We start from the raw sequence: 24,187 nt of genomic DNA on the forward strand, positions 1-24,187 counted from the left end.
TTTGTTCAAAATCCATGGAAGCGTTACACAAAATCAGTGATTAAAAGAGACCTTTTTTTCTTATAAGTTGAAAAAAATAAATTAATAGAATTTGAAATAAAGTAATGCACAATTTTATTAACTGGTAATATCTTTCTTTGTATACGCCATCTGTTAACCACAGATGACACCATGCTGTCTGTGATATGAAAGCCACCTAGTTAGCTTGTTTTAATAAATACAATAAAGTTCCGTATGAATTTCTCATAACTCTGTCGATATAAATGGTAATAAGTAAAATGATCCGTTTTCACAAATGCAGTGGGATTGCATACCATTATTTTATTTCGCTGACGATATAAATCATAATATATGAAAGACCAATTTTTCAAGAATTTTTTTTATTGCAAAATCTTGTTTTATTTTTCGGAGAAAATATTTAGCTACGAATCACATACTTAATATATATAAATATTTTTCAAACTTATCTACTTATGAATTGGTCATTGAAATAAAAAAATTAAAAAATCAGCAAGGCACTTAGTATGCTATTCGAAACAATCTGCAATATTACGGTGTTCATTTTACAGTTTATCTCTCATTACTTATAGTTTTAAACTTACACTCAGTTCTACCATGGTGAAATCGGGTCCGAAATGGCCCTATATGACATTGTCAGCACGAGAGAAGATAGAAAAAGACTTTAATAGTTATTTAGAAAAAAATAATTTTTTTTGGTGTAAAATCGCTTTTTTTTCAATAAAGACACTCATATAGATAATTTATAAAGCAAAATATTAGATATAAATACATAAGCTAAAAAGTAAAGCAACTATATTACGGTGTTCATTTTACAGTTTATCTATCATTACTTCTATTTTTTAACTTACACTCAGTTCTACCATGGGAAAATCGAGTCCGAAATGGCACTATATGACATTGTCAGCATGAGAGAAGATAGAAAAAGACTTTAATAGTTATTTGGAAAAAAATAATTTTTTTTGGTGTAAAATCGCTTTTTTTTTTCAATAAAGACACTCATATAGATAATTTATAAAGCAAAATATTAAATATAAATACATAAGCTAAAAAGTAAAGCAACTATATTACGGTGTTCATTTTACAGTTTATCTATCATTACTTCTATTTTTTAACTTACACTCAGTTCTACCATGGTGAAATCGGGTCCGAAATGGCGCTATATGACATTGTCAGCATGAGAGACAGATAGAAAAAGACTTTAATAGTTATTTAGAAAAAAATAATTTTTTTTGGTGTAAAATCGCTTTTTTTTCAATAAAGACACTCATATAGATAATTTATAAAGCAAAATATTAGATATAAATACATAAGCTAAAAAGTAAAGCAACTATATTACGGTGTTCATTTTACAGTTTATCTATCATTACTTCTATTTTTTAACTTACACTCAGTTCTACCATGGGAAAATCGAGTCCGAAATGGCACTATATGACATTGTCAGCATGAGAGAAGATAGAAAAAGACTTTAATAGTTATTTGGAAAAAAATAATTTTTTTTGGTGTAAAATCGCTTTTTTTTTTCAATAAAGACACTCATATAGATAATTTATAAAGCAAAATATTAAATATAAATACATAAGCTAAAAAGTAAAGCAACTATATTACGGTGTTCATTTTACAGTTTATCTATCATTACTTCTATTTTTTAACTTACACTCAGTTCTACCATGGTGAAATCGGGTCCGAAATGGCGCTATATGACATTGTCAGCATGAGAGAGATAGAAAAAGACTTTAATAGTTATTTAGAAAAAAATAATTTTTTTTGGTGTAAAATCGCTTTTTTTTTCAATAAAGACACTCATATAGATAATTTATAAAGCAAAATATTAAATATAAATACATAAGCTAAAAAGTAAAGCAACTATATTACGGTGTTCATTTTACAGTTTATCTATCGTTACTTATATTTTTAAACTTACACTCAGTTCAACCATAGTGAAATCCGGTCCGAAATGGCGCTATATGACATTGTCAGCATGAGAGACAGATAGAAAAAGACTTTAATAGTTATTTATAAAAAAAATATTTTTTTTGGTGTCAAATCGCGTTTTTTTTTTCAATAAAGACACTCATATGGATAATTTATAAAGCAAAATATTAAATATAAATACATAAGCTAAAAAGTAAAGCAACTATATTACGGTGTTCATTTTACAGTTTATCTATCGTTACTTATATTTTTAAACTTACACTCAGTTCAACCATAGTGAAATCCGGTCCGAAATGGCGCTATATGACATTGTCAGCATGAGAGACAGATAGAAAAAGACTTTAATAGTTATTTATAAAAAAAAATATTTTTTTTGGTGTCAAATCGCGTTTTTTTTTTTCAATAAAGACACTCATATGGATAATTTATAAAGCAAAATATTAAATATAAATACATAAGCTAAAAAGTAAAGCAACTATATTACGGTGTTTATTTTACAGTTTATCTATCGTTACTTATATTTTTAAACTTACACTCAGTTCAACCATAGTGAAATCCGGTCCGAAATGGCGCTATATGACATTGTCAGCATGAGAGACAGATAGAAAAAGACTTTAATAGTTATTTATAAAAAAAAAATATTTTTTTTGGTGTCAAATCGCGTTTTTTTTTTTCAATAAAGAAACTCATATGGATAATTTATAAAGCAAAATATTAAATATAAATACATAAGCTAAAAAGGAAAGCAATTAGCGCGACTCGAACCAGTAACGAAAACGTCATTCATGTTGTTCTGACCATTATACTGTACGGTCCAAGCGCTGCCTCGATATTGAATAGACTTATTGTAATAGTTAGTTTAATTTTTTTTTTTTTTTTTGCGTAAAATCGCATTTTTTTTAAAAAAGGATACCTATATAGATAGACTTAAAAAGCAAAACCTTATCTAAATATAAAATTTGATCCAAATCGTTAGAGTCGTTTCCGAGATCTGGCAAATAAATATTCAAGATAAACGCAAAAGAATGTTCCAAAATTCTAAAAAAAAAAAAAAAAAAATCTGGAATATTTTCGAAATTCTTTTTCTGAAGGCATTCAGACATAAAATATTATGTAGAAATTGAATGTGAAACAATTTATTCAATACAGAACATTCGAATAATTGTCATTTAGAACCACAACTGCGAATATTTCAGTAACGATAATCCGCAAAGCACCTTCTTCAATCTAACAACATTTGAAAGCGCCTGTTCGATATTCAGACAAAATGTAAAATAAGTGATTTTGAAACAGTAAGTATTTACACTATCGTTTATCTTTTCCGGAATAATTGCGGTAGCGATATAAATTATTTCCCGGCACATTAAGGATAAGAGCCTCCTACTATTATCTCTGCAAGTTTTCAAAATTGTTCTCGGCTGTACAATGGCTGATTCAGGGTTCTCCGCAGGGAACTGTTTGCTCAAAATGCAATTAAACTGATCGCACTGCCAGCACAAAACATTTGGCAAGCTTTCAGGTTTCCAAAGGGTATGACATCTGGATGTTTAAGAACACGGCACCTGTTAAAATAATATTACACGCACTTTCGACATTAAAAAATAATTATTTCGGCTCTGCATGGAAAATAAAGATACGATCGAAACCTGAATCGTGGCTCGTTTGTATTATGTATTTTTAAGACTACATAATTTATAAAAACATATTTAATACATGCACATCTTATGTAGAATAAGTATTTAAGATTTCTTAAACTAGAGTGTTTTGAGGCAATTTATTGGTTCAGTTATTCAAAAGAACGAAAACTACCGACGATGTGTTTTTGCAGTACAATTTAAATCCGTTTGAATCCAAATATTTCTTTCAAAGAAAAAATGAAGTTAAAAAATTATTGCTTAATATGGATTTATAAGTTAAAATAAAACTGATTTTTACTTATTCGCAAGTGATTGTTTTTCTTCCTTTTTTGGCTGTAGACTATTTGTTTTGAAACTGAATTCAAATATTTTCATATAATCCAGTCAGTGAAATATTCGCTTCATATACGAGAGAAAATATATTTTCTACAAGATAATACATTTAGTTTATTTTTGAACAGACTGTAAATATAATTGCGTCAGAAGTGAAAGACACTCATATTGTCGTAACTTTTAATAAAGTATCTTTATTTATCGGTATTTTCTGACTTCTAAAATTTAGAGCTTTAGACAAAGAGGCCTTTTAAAGAAATTACTTATTTCATAATTTTTATCTCTCTTCAGTTTTTATGATAAAGCATTTTTAAGACAAAAATTAATTCAGAGAATTCTAAAGAAAAAAGGATTGAAACAGTTGTATATAAAAAAAGTGTGAATAGAAAATAAAATTAAGAATGTTTTTAAATTTAAAGAATATTTGATCTCTCAAGATTTTCTTTAATCTTTAGGACGTATAAAGAGTTATTACGGATAAAGCTTTATTAATTATTATAAAATTATTATATTAAAGTTATAATTATTATATAAAGTTATTATTTTTACTTTCAGAATTTTGCTTCAATCTTCATCAGTTTATTTCAGCTCGTTGAAATTCGAATCAAAACAATGTTGATGGTGTCAGTATATTACTGTTATAGAATGTGATACAAAGTTATAACCAAATGAAAATACATTCTTACCTTTTATTTCAGCTACGTAATAACAAATAATCTATAATAATCTTCGTACTTCAAATTATGCTTCAATAATAATAATCACAAGTCTTTGTTTTGCCTGTTGAGATTTGCAAAAATATCAAGGCAAGCATGGCAAATTATCACGTTAGCGAGCTTGTCCATGGCAAGAGCTATTATAAAAAAGAAATTATATTTATCAAACTGGAATTCTAAGTAAAGAATATCAATATTTTCTAGATATTCTTGTCTTATTAAGAAAAGCTTTATAAATGCCTTTCATGTATGAAATCAGCATTTTTATGTTTTAGAATAGAAGCATTCAAATGATGTATAATTTGAAATGTAACAGCTTTGCAGAATTGTTTCCGTTTCAAATTTGTTATTGAAGATAATAGTATATTGTGTAGATAAATAACTATCAATAAATATAAACTCTCTTTCATTTTATATGAGTTTTCAATGCTGTGCTGTTGAATATGAAAAGAAAATTGTATTTCATTTTTCCAATATTTTAGTTTATATTAACACCCTATTTTGTTTGGAAATTGTTTGGTGAAAAACCATTATCAGATTCAGAGTAAGAAACTGTACGGACAATTCACTCTTCAAATTTCGCATTCTTTAATTCTTGATTCTCTATGGCTATTTAATGCGTGCCAAGCTACACATACACACAGCAGATTTTCAACAGATTCGCGCTTCGAGGCAGGATTATTTGACCACCGTGGTTTCTCTTTTCACCTCGGAAACTAATTTAGTAGATTATTTTATTATGGAAACGTTTTTATTTGTTGTTACCGATGTTTGATGTACCATTGTTATCCATTACCATTGTTACCGATAACACCAATGTTATATTTTAATCAAATATAAACATCGGTAACTCTAGTACTTTTGTATATGTAACCAGTATGTCCTTTTACTGACCTTTCAACAGTAAAATGAAGGAGAATAAATAATATTTCACAAACATAGATTAAATTCCGAGAAAAGTTTATTTTGGAAATGTCTCATCTATTTACTCATCTCACGCTATCACGATCCTACGATTCCTCTTGATGATCCGTGAAGAAGCAAAACAAATTCTAAATGGAATCCCTCGAAGCGGAAGAAATTGTTCTATGATGTCGCAAACATCAACCAGAAAAATAAAACCTGTCCAGTACTGAAATTACTGCATCCAATCTTTCCAATAAATCTCCTTTTTGACAAAGCCATTAAGAGGAAATAATGATGCATTCATTCTCCTTCATTCTGTTACTTTTTTCCGCACTAAATGAGAATGAATTTTTGAGAAATAATTCAGGCTAATTAATTTTATTCTCTCCATTTGATCCCCTCTCCCTTCCCTGATACGCGAGTTCATACTGCAATCGACTCGCTGGGAAGTAAATGGAATCCTTTAGTTGTATTACAAGAGGATATTCTCCTTCAGGCCATAAGGCTCAACACCATTCCAAAGAAATGACAATGAAAACATCGGCTTCCGTGATGAAAACTAAATACTAGCCTGAAAAGAGGGGGGAAATGCCTTCTGGTTATTGTATTAATCGACAGGCAATTGATTCAATCTCCCATAGCTCGGCCCGGCTGCGTTGCGCCAGGAAAATGCTGAAACAGCATTCGTTCTTTTCTTATTTTTCAGTATAATAATTGAGAGGGGTTTATCCAAATTAGATTTTCACAAGCTATTTAAGAAAATGTTGGAGAGATTTTTTTTATTTAAAAAAAATTTCTATTAAAAGGGAAGAGCAATGATACTGAATGTAATTATTGATGTGGAATTAAATCTTTCCTGAATTTCGATTTTCTTGAAGTTTTTCGAAAAGAACGAAAAAAAAATCAAATATAAAAGATTTTTTTTTAAATTCACAATTTAATTCAAAATCCGTAGATTATTAAGGTAGCAATTCTTATTTGCGAAAGAAGTATTTTATGAATAATCTAAGGATTTTGAACATAATGAAAGTTTATTAAACGCATTTCAAATATGTATTTTATGACTTAATTATACAGAACTTATCAAAAATCATGTCTTTAGATTTCGGATTAGTGTTTTTTCCCCATCTTTTTTATTTCTCTTAATTTTATAACTTGAATCGAATTTTTAAGTTAATAGAAATTTTACATATAAATTAAAAAGTAAAAGATAAAACTAAAAAAAATAATACTAAAAAAGTTCAAGCTAGAATTGAGTTAACATATTAATACGCTTTCAAAACACATCAGGATTCTGTTCTTGAAACTAAATGAAAACACACGCTATTTTTTTGACGTATGAAGTCTTGTTTATATGCTATAAGCTAGTAAAAAATAATGCATTTCAAAACAAGTATCCACAGTGGTTTATCTTTAATGTTTGTAAAGTATGTTAGCGAATTTAAATTTTATCTTTTTGATCAAATATTAGCTGTATTCTCATTTTTTTATACATAATCTTAATATGCATGTGTTTTGTTTTGCAAAATATTTTTTACGCTTTTATTAATACGCGTTAGAAATCCATCAGGAATCTGTTCTTGAAACTAAATGAAAACACACGCCATTCTTTTGATGTATGAAGTCTTGTTTATATGCTATAAGCTAGTAAAAAAATAATACATTTCAAAACAGGTATCACTAGAAGTTTTCATGCAGCCTTTTCTTTGTAAGTAAAGTTTGTAAAGTATATTCGTGAATTTAAATTTTATCTTTTAGCTCTACCATTCGTTATAATCTCATTCTTTTATATATAATCTCATCATACATGAGTTTTGTTTGTTCTGATTTGCATGACAAGTATTTTTCATTGACTGCTCATGGCAAATTGCATAAAAAACATTTTGGTATACTTTAGAGATAAAAGAAATTGAGTTACATGCTGAATAGATTTTATATACATTTTGATGAAACTCATTTGCATTCAGATTTGCAGTATCACAAAATTTGCTTTTCTGTACTATTACTACATGATAACACTATTACATAAACATAGAAGAAAAATTAATGAAGAAAACAGAAAAATAATTCCTTTATTGATTCATATTCTTTATTCATATCAAACTTGTGTTCATACCTCCATATTTTTGCTTCGAAGGTGCATTTTTTACGATATTTTATGGTAGAGAAGTATTGCATTCGTATGCTTTCTTATGTATGGAAAGTTTAGTTTGTTTTGTTTTGCAAATATTAGAAAATGTATTTCATGAAGCACATTTTGTTTCATATACTTTTATTTGTGAACTAAGCCTGTCAGTAGTATATATACTAAGGTCAACTATTAAAAGTTGGAGATTAAAACGTGTATGTTTGATATGGACAATAAACGTTCATCTGAAAACAATACAAGTCGCCTTCGATGACCAGCTGTTCTTCCATCATATTTATAGTATTAATTTATAGTTAATTAATTATTATAACAAGAGGTGTTATTTTACAATGTACTTATACAATAATCATAAAGCATTCTTGCTTAGTGGTAAAAATAATTGGAAAAAAAAATGGCGAAACTACTTCCAATGTTGTGGCTGAGGATCTGCAAATTTTATTTTGCAGTATCTCTTAAAAATGGAGGGCGGCTATGGTGAAGATGGTGGCAGACGATGATGGAGTATTGATGGAGTATTTAAGGATCATGAACTTTCATATGAAAGAAAAACTGTTAAAATAAGACTATTGGTTGAGATTAGAAGAGGAGGGGGTAGTTCTTTGATTTGACCAATTATTTTAAATATATAGATAAGTTAAGTTTGCCTTGTAATATTATGAATGCAAAACTACACTCATGTCCAAAATTAAGGTCACAAAAATGTTTTTCAATATAATTCTAAATGGCTACCAGTAAAATGTAAACAAATTATATTTTATATATTGTGAAGGACCGCTAACACGATATTAACCTTTTTTGTGGGAAAAAAATGTTGTTTAGTATTAGTTTTTAGGGAACTACTGAAATCAGACCATTTAGGCATCTGGAATTTTTGCCTGCAATTTTGTAAATATTGCATTAAAACAAAAAATTTAACCTGTTTTCAGTGAGAATGAGTTCTCATAATCGTTTAAACGATGTCTTGAGATGCAGAACCATTGGTAGGCTTGAAGCTGGGCAGTCTCAAGTGGAGGTGGCTCGATGATTACAAATGGTACCGAAAGTGGTATCCAGGTTGTGGAATCAATTCCAAACAAGTGGTACTGTAACCAGGAAGGCCGACCAAGGCCGTCACAGAGCACCGACGCCTGCACAGGATCGCTATTTGGCATTAAGCGCATGACGGCATAGGCTGACAACGGCTCCTCAACTTGCTCGTGACCTTGCAGTTGCGTCTGGAATAAGAATTTCCATATAAAAATTATACAGACGTCTAGCAGAGAGGGCTAATTATCCCCAGGTACCAGATGAGGGCTTCCCTTTGACTGCATCCAACAGAAAAGACCGGCTGTTGTGGTACCTAACATATCAGTCTTGGGCACAGCAAGAATGGGGGCGTGTTCTTTTCAGTGATCAGTCGAGGTTTACCACACAGAGTGACACTCTTCGAATCTTCATCTGGAGAGATCTAGGAGCTCACTATCATCCCTCTTACGTAAAAGAAATCGACAGATTTGGTGGCAGAGGAATCCTTATCTGGGGTGGCATAATGTTGGGCAGTCGTACACCACTGCACGTCTTCGATGCGGGTACTGTCAATGCACATCGCTATAGGAATGAGATCTTTGAAGCCTATGTGAGGTTGTTCCGGGGTGCTTTTGGCCCAGATTTCATGTTTATGGATGAAAACGCGCTTCCACACAGTGCCCAGATCGTTGATGATTTTCTTGAGGAAGAGGATATTCGACGTATGGACTGGTCCTCGAGGACTCTGGATCACAATCCTATTGAACATGTTTGGGATGGTCTCGGAAGAGCCATTGCACAGCGTAAGCCCCTCCCCCTCTAAATACTCTCCAAGAATTAAAAGCCGCGCGTTTGGAAGAATGGCTTTTGTTGCTTCAATCATTTATTGACACTCTCATAAACAGTATGAAAGCTCGTTGTGAAGCCAGTATAGAAGTGCACGGTGGTCCCATTCCATATTAGACAGGCTTTTCCGTAGATAAATGCTTTATCTCTGATTCATAATGTAACACTTTTTGATATATCCTGTTTCTTAATTCCCAATTAAAATCTTTTCCATGTTGTTATGTGTATATGTTCTTTCTTCCATTGTAGTGTACCTCTGTGCCAAATTTCGTGGCAACACAGTGAATAATTTTTCCTTTTTCGCAGATTTTATGTTTATGACCTTAATTTTGGACATGAGTGTAGAAAAATACCGGATAACCTATTTAACAAGAAACTTTTTTTTTTTTTTTGAAATCAGCTGCAGTCACATTTTTTAAAATTTTATTAAAAAAACAAAACAAAATGAACTGTTTTGTTTCATGATAAACACTTCGAAGATATTGAGGAAAATATATCCATATAGTTCCGATAAATAAAAAAATAAAAATAAAAAAGACTGAAAATTTCATAGAATGATTTTATTTTATTTTTTTAGTTAAAAAACGAAACTTTTCTTTTGCGAAGGCTTGTGATGTTTCTTCTCTAATACAAAAAAAGCAAAATTGATTATTGGAGATAAAATGGACTTAAAGACAAGAAGCCCATTTCCCAATGAAAGACTTGAGTTTTCCCCCCATAAATGGGCGAAGCGCATATTACGCTCTCAAAAGCCTTTACTTTAGCGTCTCGATAAGTGAATTTGGAGGCTAAAATGGGCCTAGCACTTAATGGTTAACTGTAGAAATTTAGGAAAAAGAATCTTCTTCTAAGAAATTCAGAATGGTTGTCATCTGCAGCTAAGAAATTAAAAATTAGCACCAGCGTATGGCATAAGACAGTCTATCAACATGAAATTATTGACTAATTACATAGTCTAAAATCTGATTACCTTTGTGGAATAAAATATAATCTCTATCAGACCTTTTTGATTTTTGTTGTGATTGCCTAAAGGGAAATTCTGGAAATTACTTTATTCCCAATATTCATAGTGCAGGAACACATAACTTAAGCGAAAAGCATTTTATTCAATTATCGGGTGTTCTTGCTTTGCCTTTGTAACATTTCTGAAGAAGAAAAATTTCTTTGGCGAAATATAATCAAACACGGTCATTGCATAATTTTTTAAAGAGATACCTCACATATAAACAGAAATGAAATCTTTCATGATAGGAGTTTTTCTTATGATTATGTTACAATGTCCATTTATTAGTCCTTTATAAAAAGTTATTTGTAAAATTTATACGAAAATGCTCTGCGAATGTTTTATCATTATATTAACAAACATATTCCAGGCTAAAGTTGGCCCGTGCCCCGCTGAAACGTTGATTTTATTCGATAACTCACAATCAATCAATAATTACTTTAATAACTAAACTTTCGATATACGCTCAGTGTACGATATTTCTATTCTCTGAAATCATTGGCATTACTAATAGTGTTATAAAATATGTTTCAAGCAGTTTTTTTCACCGGAGAAAATTTATTCTGAAGAAGATATTTGGAAATTTTAGAATTTTAGAAATGAATAATAAAGAAAAAAAAATAAAGATATAATGAATGATACATAAGAAATTTATTTAACATTTACTGAAGATAAATCTGAATAATTTTTTTCTATTCAAATTAATTTTTATCTTGAGCATTCACTTGCATTCATTGAGAAATATGTAAGGAAAGGCTTTCATAATTTCTGCAATCATGTTATCATTATGTAGCATCCCATTTATTGTCGTGAAGAATAAAACATACTTTAGAGTAAAATGTCGGTAGCTTCAAAGAACATGATTTCATTAAAAATACCAAATAAGGCGGTTTTAATGCCACTTTGTTATACACTCGGAATATAAATGAATAGTTTAGAATTTCATAGAGCTTCAGTAAGTGCTTTCACTTTGAAAAGCACTACAGCAGTCCTAACGATAGATATTATACCGTAAATATTTTTTGTTCTTTCTTGAACAGTACAAAAAGGAAGTATTGTAATTTCCAAAATGTTTGATATTGAGATTTTGAAATAAAGCTAGGGGAATCTGAGCTTTGAAATAAATTTTAGAGAAGTGGTCGAAAAGTGGTTTAAGTCAGCATTTATATAGTTTCATATCTTTGAGTCTTTTTGTGATAAATTGCTGAAATTAGAGGATGGGGCACATTTTACTCACTGGGAATGTTTTTGTACCAGGTCCGCTTAAAAATTTAAATTTTGTATATTTTAAAGTTTAATCCCATGAAAATTTTAGTCGATTTCATAACATTTTGCGCATCTTTTTACACAACTTTGTAATTTACAGTATATGTCTATGATCAATATTTAAGGAATAAAAGCAGCGGTCAAGGTTTTTGAAACACCCTGTATATATATATATATATATATATATATACACACACACACAACTTTGTAATTTACAGTATATGTCTATGATCAATTTTTCTTTTCTGAAGAAATTCGATTTTATATTTAAAAAAAAAAGAATCTTTTTTTAATAACTAATTATTAGAGCATTTTTCTATCTGCTTTCATGCTGACAATGTCATATAGCGCCATCTCGTAGATTTTAGTGGTACTTGCATTGCTGCCACAGGGTGATAACCAACTGGTACCTCAAAATTTTGTGAGATGTCGCTATATGACACTATTCGAATAAGAATACGTTCGACTGGCATCCGATAGCAACAATGCAATTACTGTGTCAACCATCAACTTATCGTACATTACCGCATCTAAATATTTTCTCCGAAAAAACACGATTTTACACCGAGCAAACTCGATCTTCCAGATATTGATAATTAAAGAACGAACCATCTAGACGAATTAAATTCATTTCGATGTTTTTGCTACAAAATTGTGGATATGTGTGAAATTTTGAACAAAGAAATTTATTCTTGTCTGTTCTTCTGTGCACATCTTCGTGTGACTTAATAATCAGAAGAATATCAAGGAAAAACTAGTGAACTTTTCGCTCGAAACAAAACTACAAGAATATATTTTATTACCAAGTAGCTTTTATTATTACTTATATAATAGTATCTTTCTTTCAACATGTATATTTATTTTAGTTTTACTCTTTGTGAATGCGGCACTTTGAATGTTCAGCTACATTTGTTTAAATTCTCATGAACAAGAGAATCGAACACAGCCATAATAAGATAATAAAAATCTGCTTTAAAATTAAATTTTTAACTAAAATTTCTTTACTGAAGTAACATTCATCAAATAAAAAATATTATAGGTTTATTAATTAATTAAAAAGCATATTATTAAAGTCCTGCAGAAATCAACACAATGCAGTGAAAAACTCTTAAACTGTTGTAACCCCCACTGTGATCACGCACAAATAGCCACTGTACACCAAATATGAGTTTTATAAGTAATCAGAAAGTAGCTCACAAGTCTGACTTTAAAATAGCTTGTTTACAACTTCTATGAAATATAATTTGTATGCCAAATTCAAGAGCGTTCTGGTTATAAAACAGATCTGGTGTTTGTTAAATTCTCCTTATTAAAAGTAAAATTATTCTCCTTTTAAAAGTAGTTTTTAAAATAACTTGCTTACAACGTCTATGAAATATAATTTGTATGCCAAATTCAAGAGCGTTTTGGTTATAAAACAGATCTGGTGTTTGTTAAATTCTCCTTATTAAAAGTAAAATTATTCTCCTTTTAAAAGTAGTTTTTAAAATAACTTGCTTACAACGTCTATGAAATATAATTTGTATGCCAAATTCAAGAGCGTTCTGGTTATAAAACAGATCTGGTGTTTTTTAAATTCTCCTTATTAAAAGTAAAATTATTCTCCTTTTAAAAGTAGTTTTTAAAATAACTTGCTTACAACTTCTATGAAATATAGTTTGTATGCCAAATCCAAGAACATTCTGGTTATAAAATAGCGCTGGTGTTTGTAAAATTCTCCTTATTAAAAGTAAAATTTTTGCCCCCGCACTTTTAAGTATTTTTCTTTTTCTTTAATCTGACAATTCAATTTAATTTGAAATTTCGATAATTCTAAGTGTAACAAGCGGTAAGAATCTAAAACGAATACCATTTTACATTAAATTATCTAAACAGGCGAAATACAATCATTAAATGTTTTGCTTTCGTCGCTGCTACAGAGGGAAAATATGATCTCCAAGTGGCAATTCTTTGCACTTACACCGTGTTTGCAGATGCACTCGCCGACATATCATGTGTCCCGTTTTAAGAGCTGCAGAACCGAACAGCTGTGTTGACCCAGCGGATTGCTAAAAGTGCAGACTGCTGTCGCTGGAAACTATGGAACTCGCTGGAAGGTTGGGTTTCTCGCTTCTAAGTGATTACTGGGAAAGTGCATGGATCTGAATAATGTCAGACGCGAACGTTAGTCATTTTTTTTCCAATAAACTATGTAAAGTGGTTTTATTTATTTAATGGATTCATGCTTTAGCTTCATTTAAGAAAATGAAAAGGACAAATATCCTGTGTATCAAAGGTCGAAATAAATCTGAAATCTAATTATACCTTATTTTCAAAGATATTGAATTGTGCTGATGTTAAGCAAAATTAATTGAAGAATTCAGAAAATAATAACGAGCAAATTCTATTTTACCGTTTTGATTACTCATTTGTACTATCCGAATTGTTAGTTACTTTTTAGATATGTAAACTCCGACTAATTAAGATTCGGATACCAATAAAGGTAGCCAGTTTAAATTCTGGAAATACAAATAATGGCACAATTTCTAATCATAATCAATTACACTTTCAGGAAATGTTAAATGATGAGTTGTTTTTTTTAAAATATTCGTTCATTTAATGGATTCATGCTTTAGCTTCATTTAAGAAAATGAAAAGGACAAATATTCTGTGTATCAAAGGTCAAAATAAATTTATTATATAGTAGTGTCCAAAGACAAACCCGAAATCTAATTATGCTTTCTATTCAAAGATATTGAATTGTGCTGATTTTTTGCAAAACTAATGAAAGAATTCAGAAAATAAAAACGAGTAAATTCTAGTTTAATGTTTTGATTACTGATTGGTACTATCCGAATTGTTAGCTACTTTTCAATATCATATAAAAAAAAGTATAAAAACAACTTCGCCTAAATAAGGTTCGGATGTGAATAAAGGTAGCCAGTTTAAATTCTGAAAATGAAAATAATGGCTCAGTTTCTAATCATAAACAATAACACATTCGGAAAATATTAAATGATAAAATGTTATTTAAAATATTTGTTCATTTAACAAAATGAAAAGGAAAAAATATTTTGCGGAACAAAGATCTAAATAAATTTATTTTATATTAGTGTTCTAAGACAAATCTGAGATTTAATAATCATACCCTTTTTTCTCAAAGATATTGAATTGTATTGACATTAAGCTAAATGAATGAAAGAAACCAGGAAATAAAAACTGGTAAATTCTATTGTACACTTTTGATTACTGGTTGGTACTATCTGTATTGTTAGCTACTTTTAGATATCATATAAAAAGAAAAATATAAATATAAATTCGCATAAATAAGGTTCGGAATGAACAAATGTAGCCAGTTTATATTCTGGAAAACAAATAACGGCTCAGTTTCTAAACATAAGCAATAACACTTTCGGAAAATGTTAAATGATAAATTGTTTTCTTAAAGTATTCATTTTTAAAACATTCATTTAATGGATTCCTACTTTAGCTTCATTTAAGAAAATGAAAAGGAAAAATATCTTGCACAACAAAGATCGAAATAAATTTATTTTATAGCAGTGGTCAAAGACAAATCTGAAATCTATTTATGTCTTCTTTTCAAAGATTAAACTGTGCTGATTTTTTGCAAAACTAATGAAAGAATTCAAGAAATAAAAACGAGTAAATTCTATTTTACCGTTTTGATTACATATTTGTACTATCCGAATTGTTAGCTATTTTTAGATATCATATAAAAAGAAAAGTATAAAAAACAGCTTCGCCTAATTAAGGTTCGGATGTGAATAAAAGTAGCCAGTTCATAAGCAATAATATTTTAGGAAAATGTTAAATGATAATTTTTTTTAAATATTCATTGACATTTTGAAATTGGAAAGTATTAAAATTAGCCGCATTTCCATAATTGAGAATTTACCTGTATATGTCCTATGCTATATAAGAAAATCTTAAAAAAGATATTTTTTATATTTTTATCATGTAAAGTGGGAGAAAAATTTAAACGCTTTGCTTTTATCCAACAATGATTCATTAATTATTTAAATTTCAAAACTTCAAAACCATCTGGCTTAATTCAGAATTTATTCATAGCAGAAACATTTTAAATATTTTGGATCAGAAAAAGAGTGCTATCATCACAGAAAATGAGTCATTTTATTTTTCAGATTGTTAACAAATGTCATGTAGAAATTAATTACATCACTATAAATAATTTAATTCTTTTTAGACTTTACCAGAAATTTCAGAAATGTTTATGTGTAAGAGATCTTGTGGAGGAAATGTGATTCATTCTTAGAAGCAAATAAAAACTAATTTATTGTTCTCGATTTTAATTGAGTTTCACATTTACTTAGGATTACATTCATTTCTCTCTTTAAAAAGATAATAACGGTGGATGAACATGTAGGACAAGGAAGTTGCTTTAATTGATTCGTGAGATCGACAATTAATTATTCGCGAATATTTTAGATATTTCTACGTATATGAGATAAGGTGAGAATGCTTTATTCTTGAATTTAAAAATCTATGCTTAATCTTTCAAATCCTTTGCTTTTTGTTATTGATGGAAGTTTACATTTTTACCTTCACATTTTTCCATGAAATAATTATTAAAGATTGTTTATAATATGTTTCTGAATGCAACTGATCATAAATGTCTTTTTTTTAAATTATCTGTAACTTTAGGGAAGATTGTAAAGCTATAGCATGATGGATGATTCGCTGTGACTTTAGCCTTTCCGATTTTTGTAGATATTTATTACTGGATAAATTTAACATGGCATTTTTTTCTCTTTCATATAAGTGGAAAATAGATTCTTATATCATTTTGCAGAATAATAATATAATTTCTGAATGCAACTGATCATAATGTCTTTTTTTTTAAATTACATGTAGCTTTAGGAGAGATTACAAAGCTATAGCGAGATTGATAAATCTCTTAGACTTTAGCCTTTCCTATTTTTGTAACCATTTATTACTGGATAAAATCGAAATCGCATTTTTTTCATATAAGTGGCAAATAGATTTTTTAACGATTTTGCAACCGGCGTCCCGGCCTAGGGGTAGCGCGTCTTCAACGTGATGGGGGCGTCTCGAGTTCGGGCATTGTTGTTCCTCATCCTGCGCTCTATCTGTGAGGTGTGTGAATGCGCCCCCCTGTGAAAGCGGGTCGTGCAAGTGAGTGTCATCTTCATCTGAGCTGGAAGTACTTTACCGTCAGAAGCTACTGCATCCCCCCTTTCCGTGGCAATGCAGAGACGACGTCATCAACTATTTTGCAAAGTAATAATATAGTTTATGCTCTCGAATTTGCAACACCACTTTTCTCCTATTAGGAGAACGATACTCTAGAGCACTAAGGCATTTATTAGGGTGTAATAATAGCAATGTGATTTTAATAAAGAAAATGTGAAATGTATTGTAGTTTGTTTATCTTCAAAGCAACCTCATTAACTTTTTAAAAAGAAACGATTTTAAAGTGAGAAAATAGCCTATTAAAACAGTTTCTCAAATTATCTTACCAAATTCTCTAAGCACAATTAAAGAAAAAGCATTTTTTTTTAATTCTGAAATTGACATCAGTACACTATACATGGCATTAAATGCTTCTTATCAGTTTTTTTTTCTACGTTTCCTCATACTATAAAACCACGCAGCCTTATTTCTTGTTTTTTAGAATCGAGATTTGTTGTCTTTAATCTCTCTTAATTATGTTTCCAACTCTTTTGTTTCTTCCTTTTTTTCCCCTCTTGTTTCTTCCTTCCTTCATTAAAGTCATTATAACCGTCTTAAGTATTTTTCTAGTTTTAGATGCTAATTTTCTAGGTTCGATTAATCCGCTTGAGACAATTGTTGTTCATGGTCCAATTTAAGTTGTTTTGAATTTTAAAAAAATCTAACTTTATCGTTAAACTTTTATAAATGAATTATTATAGCAAAATTCTGCCAAAACCGTTTATGGATATAATAAGGTTTGCTACTTAATATAAGGAGGCAGGATCATAAAAGTATATTTTTGTTTAAATCTACCAAAGAGGAATCAGATTAGATTTAAAAAGGAAGAAAAACAGATTCCCCAAGTATAATAAAATCATAATAATATTCCATTACTGAGAACAGCTTGCTCTGCTGCATTAAAACTTGGGGAGGAGGGGGTGGGGGCTTCGGTATAAATAAGTGCATATTGTTAATTCCAAATCATCCAATGAGTTTTCTTTTTAAAATTTCATCGCTTCAAATTAATCCACTTTCAACTTACGGAATAAAGATTTTAATTATCATTTCTATCTTATTCTTCGTTACTGAAACTTATGCGAAAAATAAAACGTATGAAATGTAAAATCTTATACATTTAACCATATTTTCAATATCGTTAAACTACATTTTAATCATGAGGTTAAACTATATTTTAATCATGAGGTTAAACTATATTTTAATCATGAGGTTAATACTATGATTAAAGACGAGAAACTTATTCATTTAGAATCTGTTTTATATTATGAGAAATAGCTGATTTGTGCAATTCATTTGGGAACATTTTTCTCTCTCCAGGCTTGTAACGGGTTAAATGCTCAATGGTAAAGATAACAGATTAATTAATATTAATTATTCATCGTTCTTTTCATTCATATTTAATCCGTGTAGTAGCCCTAATTATTTTTGAAGTGGTTTCCTCCTTAAATATGATCACTTGCTCGCTTATACTTGTTTAATCGAGACGTTTTCCTTTTTCAATTTCATCTGATCCTAATAGACCGACTGCCTTTGAAAATATTGCTTTAAGAAATATTTTGTTAAGACCTTTGACTTTAAAGAGTTTGATATCCATTTTTGCGACAACACAGTGAATTACAATGATATTACTTATGAATAAACTTATTTAAAAATATAATAATGCATTGGGATATTTACTAAACTTTTAATTATTAAAATAAGTTTTATCCTTAAAGAGTTTTAAAACACTTTGTAAGAAATCACAGAGCATTACATTAATGTTATTAATGAATAAATATTTTTTAAACAAAATTTATTGCATTGCTTGTCTTAAACTCATTTTTTTTTTAAATTTTATATGTTCATTAAAAAGACAGCATGGTAGTCAATGAGCCCCTATTGTCTCCTAGAAACAACTATTTTCAGACCCAAATCGACATAGTATCCATCCTGTAGACTTTAAATAAGGAAAGAAATATGAAGGTACTTTTATCCAAGATATTCATTATATTTCATTCCTTTCTCGATTTTCGGGTGACTTTTCAATGTCTGGCTCTGAAAAATGTCCAAAAAAGCCAACATTTGTCATAAATCAAGCCATAACTTAAATTATCTTTCATAGAATCACAGATCAGTTTTCTTTTATCCACTAACAGATTTAACATATTTTAATCCATTTTACTTTTTGATCAAGCAATTTCAACAAAATCCCTTACGAATAATTTTAATTAATTCTCTTTCCATATAATTTTCAACGTCAAATTACATTATCTAAGCGGTAAAAAATTTTTTTTTATGACAATCGTTATCTCAATACCATAATTCAAAAGGAAAGCGAAAAAAATGATCTTATTAACTCCTGAGTTCCCAAATGAACTTGTATTTGGTTATATTTACAGCCCAGATCGGTGTCTCAGATCATTTTGAAATAAGAATCATTAGCTGAATACAAATTCAAAAGGAATGCCGAATTAAAAAATGGCTTTTTGACCTCTGAGTTCCCAAATGAACCTATTATTTATTTATTTATATTTACAGTACGGATCGTAATCTTTAATCAAAGATCGAAAATATCCACCTTCAACGTAATTGCATCTTTTTAATATCTTCTAGCCCAATAAAACTGTCATTATTTTTTTTCTATGCAATTTTATCTGTCTCTGATCTCAGATCGTCTACATACAGGAAGTACCATAAATATCATAATCCTTTTGGAAATCTCCTTTCTGCGGAGAAATTGTTTCGAGAAAGAAAAGGATACACCTGGCATGGGAATCCACAGCAAAGGGCCTAGGAAAATGTCGGGACTTATCCAGTTTCTGTCACTCTTAAGCCAAAATAACACAGATATGCTCCCCTAGCCTTCACTTTTCTTGACGATCTGTTAATCTTAAGGAGATTACAGACTTCCTGTGTGCCTTATGGAGAAGGCGCCTAGAAACCCATTCGCAGCCACGAAACAGTTGGGTACAGTTAAAGAAGCAATAGGCGGGTAAAACTGAAATCTTTGAGATCTGATATGCATCCAACTTTGTTCGGTGTTAAACTTTCCCAGTTCATACTGCTTTTTTCGTTCTTTTAGTCTTATGCTGTTGACAAAGTTTTTATCTTAAGATAATATGTTTAACTTGAGATCTTAGGAAGTCTGTTAAAAAGTTTCGAACAGAATTTCGTTCAGAGTCTAAAGATAAACTATTTTTTATGTTTAACTGAAGAGTGATTAGGAATAAAAAAGTCTTTAAAAATTGTAACAGAATTTTTATTTAAAGAAAAAGAGGGCAAAATGGTAAAGGTTAAAGTATTTCTGGAACTATATTGCTTTAGCAAATGTTTTTTTTTTTCGATATATTTTTTAGGACTTTGAATGAGTGAATTATTCAGTGATGAAAACAAGAATTTTTATTCAAATATTTTCTTTGAAACTGAGTGTAAAAATTATTTTCTTAAATTTAGGGAAATTAACGAGAATTTGAAACTTGATGCCATTTTCTAACATATTTCAATGTTTCAGACTTAACTGTAAAATCATCTAATATATTCTCCCACCCCCTCTCCGCTAAAATTGAAGTTTTTTGTACTGTTATTTTTATATGTTATGGTATAATATATGTTGTAAGTTTGTAAAAATCTAACATATTTTTTCACATTCTTGTGATTTTATAATATAAATTGAAATAAGAAGGCAATCCACACAAGAAATACATTTACTCGAGACTAAAAGAGTCTAGATGGACAGTTTTTCCAAAGACTGGAAAGGGAAAGATCCTTTGCAATTACAAACAGAAATTTATCTTCACTTATAATAATGATGATTGTGTGTGTGTGTGTGTATTGGTGCTCTAAAAGTCATATCGTTTGACCTAGAGCAACCAAATACAGCTTATATATATTTTGGTGGGTAAGAAAGTATGCTTGGGAGATTTTTTTTGAAATTTTAATCAGAATTTGAATTAAGTGGTAAATGAGCTGGATTTTGATATTTCTATGCGATAACTTAGGAAAATGTTCCCGCACGAAAATGATATTTACATCCTTTTAAAGTTCAAAAAATTGTCTTTTCAATGATGCCCATTTAGTTGCTGCAAAATTCTTTAATCTTTAATTAAATTTTAAACGTATTCTTAAGTACATTTCATAACAATATTTTCGTTGATGTGAACGAAACGAAAATCTTTTTCATTATTTCATCACTTATTTATTTCATCGACTGATTTTTTTTTTCATTGCTGAAAGCTAAAAAAGGATTATGTTTAATATCTATGTAATTTAAAGAAAGAATAAAATAGTGCTAAATTGATAATATTTCGCTATGACGTCATGAACTGGTCTCCATTAGAAAAGTTCAGGTACGCAATGAATAGAAATATAAATGAATACTATTGAAATAACACTTCTTTAATGTCTGACAATTTGGCAGAATCAGGGAAATGAAGTTTTATCTAAACGATTTACTTGAAATTAAAAATAATCAGTATTTCCGGTGCACTAGCTGGTCACCAATAGTTATTTTATAATAGGATAATATTTTTGATGGTACATTTATTGGATATGTAGAGATAAAGGAAGTTACAAATAAAAAAGTTTACCTTTTTTTTTAACTTAGTAATTTGGTAAAGACAAATATTGTGGTATAAGCAAATTTTAAAATAAGGCATTTAAAATTCACTATCTACTACAAGTAATTTAGTGAATTGTGAATAAGTAGAATTTCTTTGATAATCGATTTTGGATTTCGCGATTTTTTCACATTTATGAAATTTGTACGTTGATATGAAACAATGGATGATACAACTCTTCGGCTGGTAATGCATTCCTCTTCTTTAAATGTGTCAGCTTGTACCAATCTCCATTTCTAAGCTCATAACAATTATCCAGAGACAGACTCAAATTTACGAATTTGCCATCAAGAAACCTAGGCTACAAGATTTGCTCGATTCATAAATTTTATTGACTCCTGATATTGGATAAATACATTCTTGAAAAAGGCAATAACACGAAAATTCTCTTTTTTTGGCATTAGAAGAAGATGTCCTGAAGGATTTTTTTAAAAGCATTTCAAGAGTAAAAAAGTAATTGAGTGCATGGTAATTGAGAAGGCATCATAAGTGCAGAGTAATTGAGAAGGCATCATAGCGCGAAAAGGATTAGAAAGGAATAAATTATTGAAGAAATATAAGCTTATCTATATCAATTCACAGTAAGAAAACACATAAGCTGCGTTCATTTCACTTTTAGCCGCTTGAATCAAACTTTAATTCTTCGAAAATAAAAGAGGAAAAAAATGGAGAGGGAAATGGGTCATTGCAGAATGGCTCATGGCATTTCAGATTACCTGTGAAATTTTTGCGATCAAAAAAAGACACAATATCCATTTTTCTTTGAACTAGCCTCACGAGATCGAGAAAAATAATCCCTTAGAAGGCATATAAATACTCCAATAATGACGCTCTAGCATACGCAAAAAACTAAATTTTGACAACTGGATAATGAAAAGTACACTTTTATACCAATTCATGAATAACAATAAAATAATTATTCAGAGCTTTTAAAAGGTCTTCTGTCAAATGAATTTCAGGAGCACTTTCTTAAAAATATATATCATGTCGAGCACTAAATTCCGACAAATTTTCGAAAAACATACTTTCTTGTGAAAATTAATGACTATTCATTTTAAAATATTCACACGAGTCCTTGAAAAATAATCGAGGAGCTCCTATTTGATGACTCAATCATCTACAGGATTAAAAATGTATGAAAAATATATGAAAAGTATTAAATTATGCAATTGTTGATGATTTTACAAACAAACGAATAATTTCTATTTACTGGTACCGAATATCATGTGTTGCATATATTTTACGCCCGCATTTTGAGTTAGAATTTATAAGTATACAAATCCGCGTTAAACGAATTTTTGGAGCAAACGAAATTCATTGTTTATCTCTAAATGTAAGAACAGAATATCGCTGAATGATAGGAGCCGTTTCATCCTGAATATTAAATTGATCATGAAGTGTATAATTAAAATTGTATAAAAATAAATGAAAATATATGAAAGGTGTTAAATTTCACACTTGTTTGATGAAATTATAAACAAACGAAATGTTTCTATTTACTGGTATCGAATAGCATAAATTTTACGTCCACATTTAGAATTGAGATTTATAAGTATACAAAATCCGTATCATACGAATTTTTAGAGCAAGTAAAATACAATGTTTATTTCTAAATGTGAGAACAGAATATTGCTGAATGAAAAGAGCCGCTTCATCCTGCACATTAAAGTGATTACGAAGTGTATAGTTAAAAGATTGTAATAATGAATGAAAAATGTATGAAAAGTATTAAATTGCTCAATTTTCTGATGAAATTATAAACAAATTAATTGTTTCTATTTACTGGTATCAATTAGCATGCGTTGAATAAATTTTACGTCCTCATTTGGAGTTCGGTTTTATAAACATATAAGTGCGATGCATAAATTTTACGTCCTCATTTGAAGTTGGATTCATAAGTATACAAAATCCGCGTTAAACGAATTTTTGACGCAAACGAAATACAATGTTTATCTCTAAATGTAAGAACAGAATATCGTTGAATGATAAGAGCTGCATATTAAAGTGATCACGAAGTGTATAATTACTTTAAAAGTGTGGCTTTGTGCCGGAAGTTTTAATGGTGCTTCTTCTGCTGAATGCAGCAGATCTAGACGCAGATGCCTTTGGGTACTATTGCTTCTGAAGGGGCAAGATTACGGATGAAATATATTTCGACGACAACAGCGATTACGGGAGTCAGCTGTCAAAAGCGATTACACACTAGTAATTTATAGGGAAAGATTAGGAAACGGAAAATTCCTGCGTGAAGAAGTGTTGTCTAACATGCCACCGTGGTTTATGGTAATCCATCTTTTCCGCAAAAAATCAGGAAAGGAGAGGACGAGTTCTTTGAGGGGTGGGAGGCTTTTTTCCCCAATCTTCCTAGGAGTTGTTGAGTTCATTTCAAACAAAGAGGTGAAGTGATCATCATTCTTCTTCCGCGCTTATTAAATAAAAGAAGGGAGCTGAGGAGAGATCTCGAAACAGAGGGAATTTTAAACAGCTGACGAGTGGATTCTATTGTGCACTGCTTAATACTGCAGTATATTAAATCATTCATCATGGCTCTTCAGCAATTTTTTTTT

The sequence above is a fragment of the Argiope bruennichi genome, chromosome X1, assembly GCF_947563725.1.
Source record: "Argiope bruennichi chromosome X1, qqArgBrue1.1, whole genome shotgun sequence".
NCBI classification, from domain to species: domain Eukaryota; kingdom Metazoa; phylum Arthropoda; class Arachnida; order Araneae; family Araneidae; genus Argiope; species Argiope bruennichi.